Here is a 10,066-nt window from a genome sequence, read left to right on the forward strand (position 1 = left end):
GTTTTGAGTAACGTCTATTAACTTATCCATGAATGATACCGAGATGCTACGTTTTGGAACACGTACACTACATACATACCTGAACCGACCATCCAGAGAACACGCTGCGCTACGGCAGGCATACATAGCCAAGGGGTCTGGTGGCTCTTTTGTTATGTGGGCACTGCTGTGGGTCACAGCCTCGCAACTATAAAATAAGTTCTGTGTCAACTTATAGCAGTGGCGCATAGCTTTATAAAGCGGTCAAATTGTCTACACATGCATGGAGCATCTAAATATAGACACGAAAACAATGTTTGCATGAGTGCAGGGTGGCAACAGAGCACAAAGTAGAGGTCCCTGATGAATGTCTTGATAATGGGGACCCTTTCATCACAGTAAAATTATTGACACGCAGCAGCAGCACATAGCAAAGAAATGTTTGTTTACAAAACAATAAATTTTTTTCATGACTCAGTTTAAGCAACTTTCCCCTGTCATGTTTAGTTACGTATAAGGTATGTCAAAACATCTCATCTTTAAAAGTAAGTTGTACTAGTAGCAAGCTGTGATTGCTTACATTTTTTTTCTCTAGAACTGTCGTAAACCGAAAACTCCGTAAGCACAGATTATTCACAACGCCGAAGCATTTATAAGCCAGGAAACGTCATTGCAATAAGAATAGGTGAAGAGGCAAATGAGTCGTTATTATGCAACTTCAGCAGAAAAGCGGGAGCTCACGCACAGCGCGCACATGATGAACACGATTATTTCCGAACGTTCTAATTCTCATCGGAAGAAAACGCTTATCAAGATTTTCAATTTCGCATAGAAGCAATAAACTTGCGTAACTATGTGCTGACAATCAGCGTTCAGCAAGCGTCAGCACAGGTTTCACTGCTGTCGCGGCACTTCTATTTCCTACGTTCGCGCACGCTATGCACACACGAGAAGCTCGCACAATACGCGTGGGCAAAGTTCTGGCTGGTGTTGTAGAAGTCTGTTGCCAGACTTTGGGCCAGTATTGCCAGACTGCCTGCCCAATTTGACGGCGAAAACACTGTCAAATATAGCGGCCGCATTGACGCCGTTTCCGAGGCGCGCAGAGTTGCCAGCTCCCGGTAGTACTGCAATTTGCTGCATAACCCGCGCGCTTTGTGCGGGCCCAGTTCTCCGACGGTACGACGTATACGTGTTGAAGCTTTCGCTGAGCGAAGCCGAGACGCGTCGCATAACACTCGGGCCGCTTTCTTGCGCGATGGGTGCTACGTATACGTGTTGAAGCTTTCGCTGGATCTGAAACTCTGACGCGTCGCACATTCCTCGGGGCGCTCTCTTGCGCTGGCTGCGACGGGACGATGCAAAACTGAGACGCGTCGCACAACACTCGGGCCGCTTTCTTGCGCGGTAGCAGCCATCGTGCAAGAAAGCTTCCCGAGTGTTATGCGAAGCCTCGCGGTTTCGCGTCGTCCCCTCGCAGCCAGCGCAGGAGAGCGCCCCGAGGATTGTGCGACGCGTCTGAGTTTCAGATCCAGCGAAAGCTTCTACACGTATACGTAGCACCCATCGCGCAAGTAAGCTACCCGAGTTTTATGCGACGCGTCTCGGTTTCGCTCGGCAAAAGCTTCAACACGTATACGTAGCACCTATTGCGCAAGAAAATGGACCGAGTGTTATGCGACGCATCTCGGTCTCGCTCAGCCAAAGCTTCAACACGTATGCGTAGCACCCATCGCGCATGAAAGCGGCTCGAGTGTTATGCGACGCGTATCGGTTTCGGGTCGTACCGTCGGAGAACTGGGCCCGCACAAAGCGTGCGGGTTATGGAGCAAAAGTACGGTACTACCGGGAGTTGGCAACTGTGTGCGTCTCGGAAACGGCGTCAATGCGGTCGCTATATTTGACGGTGTTTTTTCCCGTCAAATTTGGCAGGCAGTCTGGCAATACTGGCCCCAAAGGCTGGTAACAGACGTCTACAACACCAGTCATAACTTCGCCCGCGTGTAGTTAACCAGCACGATTACTTACCTTTTCAATGGTACGACGCGGTCGCAAAGCGCTCTTCAAGTTGCCGGTGCTGCGTCGACAATATTACTCCCCGCATGCATGCCGCTGCGTAATGGACGAGCTGAGGCGCGCTAACACGCATTATTTCTTTGCGACCTCCACCCAACTTTCCCCAACGAGAAACAAAGGGGCCGCACTCCGTGGCATACAATCGTTGGTCCGCATTTGCCTGGCGCGCCACACATACGGCGAGTTTGCAGCATGACACAAGGTATCTTCAGGCACTTCTGTGCACGCTAACTGCGACCCACTTTATTACAGCAAACACAAAAACACACGATCAAGAAAAACGCATCGTGAACCCCGCATATACGACCGCCATCACAGAACACGGAGGAAAAACAACAGCGCAACCTGCATACTTGTGAGACTGTTGTGGCCTCTGTGATGCCAAAGATATTAATCAGTACACTCACGTACTAAAATTTTGTGGCTCGTTGCACCCAACTACGTATAGATGTTGCAAGACAAAATAACCATAGAACAATCTATATTTTACACTATAGTTTAGCGTAGAAAGAAATTCTATCACATATTTTTACCTTTGAATTGCTTCCGCCGTCTGCAGCCAGCAAAAGCATGACCTTCGAGATCAGATTACGTTATCCTTATGAAGCCGTCGCTGTGGCGTGATTTGAACGGTTTGGGCTGTCTCGAAGCCGTCTCCAAGCCAATCCATGACGTTTCGCGATGCTGCCTACTTTCCCTACGCCGTCACTTAGTTTTAAATAACTTTCTAATGTCAACATGAATTGTAGCCTCAGGAATTGTTCACACGATATCGGAGGTACAGATGTGCAGTGTGCGATGTTTCCGTGCGCGTTGTGACTGTTTGAGTCGGAAAGGGTCAAATCCACGAGGGTTGATAGCTCGTGCAGCGCAGGTTACACCCGGATCGTCCGCATTTCCTTTCGTGTCGGTGTGTTGAATGCGCGCGGGTTTTTCTCCTGTCGTCCATGGCTTCTATGTTTATCGTGCGGCTCGCGAATATTCCTCCTAAAAACATGTCTCTGCCGCGTGAATGTGTCCTATGTGGTGTTTATTTAATTATTTATTACAAATACCTACAGCGCCCGAGTTGGGCATTATCGTAGGGGGGGGTTAATTACAAACATAATGGTGTGCGGGCAATAGTGGTGTGCGGAACAAATGTGCGCTGGTGTACGATGTGTTTGCAGCCGTATTGGTGGCTTATAGCCCTTTGCTCTAGTGCCGTTTCTATGATGTAAACCATACGTGAACTGAAATAATTCACTGCTTTTCATATAGACAAGTAGATATGATCTGTGTGTATCCACTGTGCAGTCTGGATGTGTTCATCACTTTTATGCAGCTGGTATCATGGGGCTTGTGCCTATTCATGATGGCGACTGCTTAATGTTTCCACTTTTAGGTGCATGTGGCATGTAAGCATTCACAAGGTCTTGTGCATTTGGTGTGGAAGATGGAAATAGTTTTATGCGTAACTTTGTCTATTGAACCGTTGAAACACTTAGCATTTTTGCCATGTGAATGCTTCTGCCATTTATTTAATAAATTTTGTAGCAGTTCTTATCTGTGGAGAAGCACAATAAACATAATTTAGCATGGTGTTCCTTAGAAAATATTAAATACTGCATAACCACCATACCTCACTGTATGATAAAGATAAATGTTCAGTTGAAAATGAAAATATCTTATATTTGCATAAATGTACACATGCGAAATACTACAGCAGCCTGGCATGACATTAATGTCAATATTGGTGACATCCAGCAATGTTCTGGGAACGTGCTGTTTTGTAACGTTGCTACATTGCTACCATTTACACGTGAAATTGATGTTTACATGCAACGTTGACACAACGTGGGTGTCGGGATGTTGCTGTGACATTTATTTGTGACATCACTTCAACGTACAGCTGGCAACGTACATTCAACGTTGAGGTTGGCTGTTTAACGTTGCGTGACATTTCTTACAATCAGGCAACGTTAACACAACTTTCTGTGTTACTTGGGGAGACATCGTTCGAACAGCAGCAGGCAACGAACGGTACCTTCCTTTGCCAATTAAGGCTTCTTTACTTCTCCCTTCGGTGGCAGCGGGTGCCACACCATAGGATGCACAAGAAACCAAAGGGACTGCTGCGCACACAACACACTGCGAGCGAGTACGAGTAGCGCGAATCTGCCCACGCCGGCCAACACCCTAACGTCAGCAAACGAAACCTCGAAACCCAGCAGAAGACCCAGCTCTCACGGAACGGTTCGGCACGGCTCACTGAACGCTAAAGAACCAGCTCCGACAGAACCGCCGCTCACTTGCTGAGCCACAATTGTGGTTTGTCGGTTAAGGTCATCAATCATTTCTTTAAAGTCTTCGGCGTTACTGAAGAGGGTAATGCCATCTTGCTGATCGTTGGTCCTCACTCCTAACTCTTTCAAGTGTTATAACTAGAAAACTTCTTCAAAACATGCATAAAATAGCATTCGAAGGATTTCATATCATCATATGTCTTCCACAGAATGCGAAAAGTGAATCCACGCAGCATAAATATGAATTGTGATGGAAACATTCCGTAGTAAAAGAGCATGCCTCAATATCTTTGCAAATATCTGAAAGATTCCACAGCTACCGTAATTCTTCACACGAAAAGGCAGAAAAATACCGGTCAAGAAAGGGTTCAGACAAGGAGGCAATTTCTCCAACGCTAGTTGACGTATACCTGTATGTAAACATAGCCTTACATACATCTGTTCACACATACCTGCAAATATTCAGTCCCCTTCATATGAATCTGACAAAATGTCAGTACTACCTGTAATCTATGCATGCTCGAAGCTTAAACGGTACTTACTTGTATGCACGCTTAAAATGATGACCACGAGAGAGCAGAGGGCTAGACACTTAAGGCTCATGACTTCCAGAAAAATGCAGAAGTGACTAAACGCTGTTGAATATATTGCACTTGATAGTCACCAATCAGCTGCAAAATAAAATATTGATAGGAAATAGGTTTTCTAAATACATTTTAGGCCGTTCTTGCTCAGGAGAGCAGAGCCAATACAGAATTCTTGGCTGCTGTCAGCATTTTCTACACAAGTGCAACAAAATCACAAGAACATAATCACCAAGAACATCACGAGGAGAAATAACTTCGCTAGTAAATAGTTTTGAAGACATGTAAGTAAATCACCGTGACGCCGGAACGCAATGATGTTATGTCAGTAAACATTCGCACTGCAAGTCCTGATTGAAACAGGCGTGATCCGCCTCGTCCCGTCTCCGTCATGGCAGCCGGCGCCCTACAGGACAAAACGTTTCCTCGCCACTTTTTCCTTAAAATCGACACTTCGGAGATGCTAAGAACGTAGGCCAACAATAACGGCATTTCGTTTGTGAGTAGAAACCGGCGAGTAAACACTATGCCCTGAACAGGGCGCCGGTGGCATGACAGTGACAGAACACGGCCGTGTGAATCAGGCCAAATAGTTCAACATTTAATCTGAAATTCAACAACATTTCGCCTATGTGGTGGCCGAGCAGCCATGCACACCTCAATATGTTAGAACTCGTACTTGCACATGCCACACCGCGCACTTTTTATTCTTGTGTGACGGCCTTACACGTCCATTTATGTAACAAGTGGCGACGATGTCAGACAGCAGCGCAGTGTCATCTTTACATATCAGCACTGAATCAAGTCAGTATCATATTTCTGAATGTGTCGCCCATTCGTTTTTTCCACGTTAACTGTCTTCGTTAAGTACTCATGATGTAGTTTTCGATGAGGACCTCAGCACTTCCACCTTTCCACCTTCCATCTTTCCACCTTTCCACAAACAATCTTTGATCATAAACTATGAAATACATCCGGGTGCACAGCCACTCACTGGTCTGCTAGTATACAACTGACTATAACACTTTTAGAAGAAAAGTTTTCCTGCACTAGGTGAAAAGAGCAGTGCCGAATTTTTTCACAATGTCTGCCTCAGTTCTGCGTAAGCGTAAAATGTGTGCTAAATTGCTATGCACACCACATAGCGCATCCCTGAAGCTCTCTTACCAAAAGTTTTTGGGGCTTTTTTTCAAAGCATTCAAGCAATATAAAACCTTCGTAAGAATACTATGCAAATTCAACACATTGAACACACATTTTGGAATTTACATGAAGCGAAGTTTGCGTGACGAGGTTAATAAAACGCTATAAATGTTTGTGTTTTATTCCTGCATCTCTGGTGTAAACACCCCTACTACGTAATGCGACAACTCTTACATTGCCTTTTATTTATTTCCTTCTTTTTGTTCATGTTAAATGTACCGCCCGCTTCATTTCCAATACCGCGTGGAGGGCGTGTGCCATAGTATGAAAATAATAATCATCATCATCAGCGCGCGGCAATCGCCTCAAAGAGGTAGTTGGCGTTGCCACGATAGATGTGTACGGGAAATTGTGGCCTAATTACAAGAAAAGTAGGCTTAGACACGTAAGAAAGGTTTACTTTAATAAAAGGAATTGAGCTCTCGATGACGTATATTTCTTGCAATTAAAATATCCATATATCTTTTATTTATGTCTTTATTTTTTATTTCATAGCAAACAAGGCCAAGAGCCTGGATGCCTATAATGGTAGTAAAAATGGTAGTACTGTCGTTCGTGCGAGCTATCCAACAGGGAAGCACCCACCCAGCCAGAAGTGCCGGTCAGGAAAGTCGGGGAGGGTTCGCAAAGGAAACTTCGCTCTAAAACGGACGAATTCAGGGTGGAGCTCATGAACAAACATAAAATTTTGATTAAAGACAATCAGGATAGAATAGAAATTATGAATGAAATATTCACTTATTTCAGAACGTGAAACTGAAGGTACAGATAACGGAGTAGGAGAGACAAGAGGCAAGCTCTTTTGTCACAAAGGACAATGCCAGGAAGCGGCGTTACTTCCTTTATCATTGTTTAACGAGCGGTACTCGCTCTTGCCGACGTTCCAGACTTGAAGTCTTTTCTTTGGAGGTTAGCGAAACAACGCTGGTGGATGACTGATTTTTTTTATCTACGAGGAATATCGTGTATCGTGAAGGACGGGCAACACAGGCGGGCCGTGTGTGCAACGGTTCGTGAACGTGGTCACACCTCTCCATTCCCTCTATGCCATTCACTATTTTCGTAGACTACTGCACACGCCTTCAATTCACCGCTCTACATTTTGCAGCAGGAATGGAGCACAAGGTGTGAGCGAAAACCCAGTTGCATTTCCGACAGCTGATCGCACAGAAACAGGACAAAGGAAGTAATGGTTTCGTATGCGTGTGCTTTCGTTAGGCAACGTGTGGCGCGCCGCCGAAAGCGCCATCTCGTTTCTAGAGAACAAACTGCTCCGCGAAAAGGGTCAATAACAGCTTCGCTGTAAAAACCCTCTTGCTAAGAGGACTGCTACTGCCAGCGCTGCTCCGAGGTCAAATTACAGGATACCGCTCAGAGAATTCTGGATAATTACCTTCTTAGCTCTAAGGTTTCCATGAGATTCAATTAAAAGGACTCCAGACAGGGTTTGCTTTCATCAGTTGGCTTAAATGAAATTTCACATTTCAGTATACCTAATAAATGATTTCAGTCGCATGAACAGTTAAAGTTGTTATAGTGCAAGGGTCAGTTCGAATGCCTTGCTCTGCACAGTGGACAGTGTCTGAAATTGTTGTACACTACACTTGCGGTTTTCTACGGACGCAATCTCCTCGAACCTAGCCTATAACAGCCTTGCTGTAAAAAAGACACGCATGAACGTGCCCTCCTCCAGAGATTGAATTTAATTGGCTAAACTGAAAAATGATCATGACGAACAAAATAACTAGCGTTGCAAAATATAAGATATAAATGTTTGAGGAAGCATTAACGGATGAGGCAGTATGAAGTCGATTAGAAGGTAACTTGGAATTTTATGGATGCAGATGAATATAGTTCAAGTACTTAGGGGTTACAATAACACGAAATTTGACATGGAACGAACACATAGATAACGTCTGCATGACAGCCTATCAAAATTTATACTTTCTGAGAAAAAAACTGGAGCATGCATCGCGTAATGTAAAACTTATTGCATACACCACCTTCATTAGAACGATACTAGAATATTCAGCCGTTGTTCGGAGCCCCCATCAAGTAACGCTTAAGATGAAGTTGGAAAGGATACAGAGACTGGCGGCGCGTTTTATTTGTTCGACGCACCGAAGGAAGGAATCGGTCACGCTGATGCTACAGCGTTGCAACTTTGATCTTCTTGAGGTACGCAGAAAGAAATTTAGGCTGAAGGTACTTTATCAAATAATGCAGGATCAACTTAAGATTGATAAGCTCAAATATGTACATGCTCCAGGCAAAAGAAACCCGCGAACTAACCACGACTACGTCATAAATCCGTACCGAACTAACAGCGATACATTTTTCCCTGGATGCGATAGAAATGTGGAACCAATTGACAAACGCTATGTTAGCCTAAAAGATGTCACATACTTTGAAAGTGCTCCTGAGGCGTATTTACGGGAGTTATAAATTTAGTTTGAAGTGCCAAGTGATATGTGCGACTTGATGTTCATTGTACGTATTTTGATAAATGACATAATTGTGCTGAACAGCATTCAAGTGAACATCTTATTCACTGTGAATTGACAAGTGTTAAGCAACTTTGCGTACACTGACATTGTCCATATTTCATGTATGTAATTGTATTGTCCTCTCTGTTATGACCTTCTATGAGGGTTCACAGTATTAATAAATAAAAAAAAATATAGGAAAAGATGAACAGTCAATATCACCAAGTTTGATGGCATATTAAAGGCCGCAGTAAAGCTTAATACTTATTTGTACCGCAAATAGAACAGGCTCATGCCCTACGATTGACCGTAGTCACAAACAGTAAATTTTCTTGTGTAGATAGGGATAAGTGCAGAAGGATTTCACGAGATATGTACAGACAAAAAGCGGCCACAGGAAACAAAATAGCGTCCGATTAGATAAAACATCAGGGAATATTTTACTCGAAAAGCTTTCAACTGTTTATCGCAATGACTCAAAACTTCAAGTATACCTAGGGCTCAGAAGAATACAAGCACCTTATCATCAAACAAAAAAGGACACGTTAAAAAGCTGAAATAAATGACCAATGCCGTTCTCTCACTATTCAATAAAGTTATTTACATTGTAATAGGCGAAATACTTCTGTGTGGTGAGCCAAGAACATTGCCATGATTTAGCAAGAGGTATTCAAAAATGAATCCCATCCAATAAATCCTCAGTTGACTGAAAAAGCCGTAGAATATACCGACCATTCTATAAGGCTATTTAAAATAATAAAAAACAGGCCCTTCGAGAAGGCACGTGATTCAGTATAAATTCAGCTGTTATGAATCGAATGAGCATTCAATCAATAAAAAAACCGTACGGGAATATTTTAACAAATATATATCAAACTTCTATAGCTAACACGTTTATTCCATATAAAGGTCGGCAAAATTCTGCATTAATCATTGACATTGGCCGTTAGTGTAAACGAATAGCCAAACATGTTTATAAAACTATTTGCTTTATAGAGCAATGACACACTTGAAGGCGTATACTTGGTGCACTGAGTTTAAGTGTCTTGTTTCATTGCGCAACGCATAGAGAATCAAGTCGGTAACCAGCTCATCTAATGTGATAGTCCACCTGACTTTACATGTCACAAGCTTTTCAAAGAGGACAAAATGCAATAAATGCTCGTGTGCTAACCGTTAAATGTAAGTAAAGAATTCCAGGCTGCAGGAACTAACTTGGAGCCCATCACTATACAGCGTGCCTCATAGCAACATCCTGGGTTCGCACGTAAAACCCAAGAAGTTTCTTTTAAATAATATAAAAAGCCACTTCGGCATATGTGTGTTGTGTCTATTCGCCTCGTGGGCTAACGATGGCGAAGCTTCAAACGGTGAGCCGGTGACGTCAGTGGGAGGACTCGCTTTTGTCGTCTGCTACGCTCCGGATAGAATAGCTTCATTTTCATGTGTTTGC

At 43.7% G+C, this 10,066-nt stretch overlaps 1 long non-coding RNA gene across 2 annotated transcripts in view; it reads right to left on the reverse strand.

Annotated features, from left to right (window-relative positions):
• Positions 1-9,319, reverse strand: part of LOC125944917 (uncharacterized) — a 28,881-nt gene extending 19,562 nt beyond the window's left edge. Inside the window, exons 1-2 of one of the 2 annotated variants that reach the window (XR_007466604.1) lie at positions 9,218-9,319; positions 4,883-5,011 (exon numbers count right to left, since the gene is read on the reverse strand). This is a non-coding gene — a long non-coding RNA (uncharacterized LOC125944917). The other variant, XR_007466603.1, reaches the window with a different exon arrangement.
• Between the last annotated feature and the right edge of the window lie 747 nt (positions 9,320-10,066).

The sequence above is a fragment of the Dermacentor silvarum genome, chromosome 4, assembly GCF_013339745.2.
Source record: "Dermacentor silvarum isolate Dsil-2018 chromosome 4, BIME_Dsil_1.4, whole genome shotgun sequence".
Lineage (NCBI taxonomy): Eukaryota > Metazoa > Arthropoda > Arachnida > Ixodida > Ixodidae > Dermacentor > Dermacentor silvarum.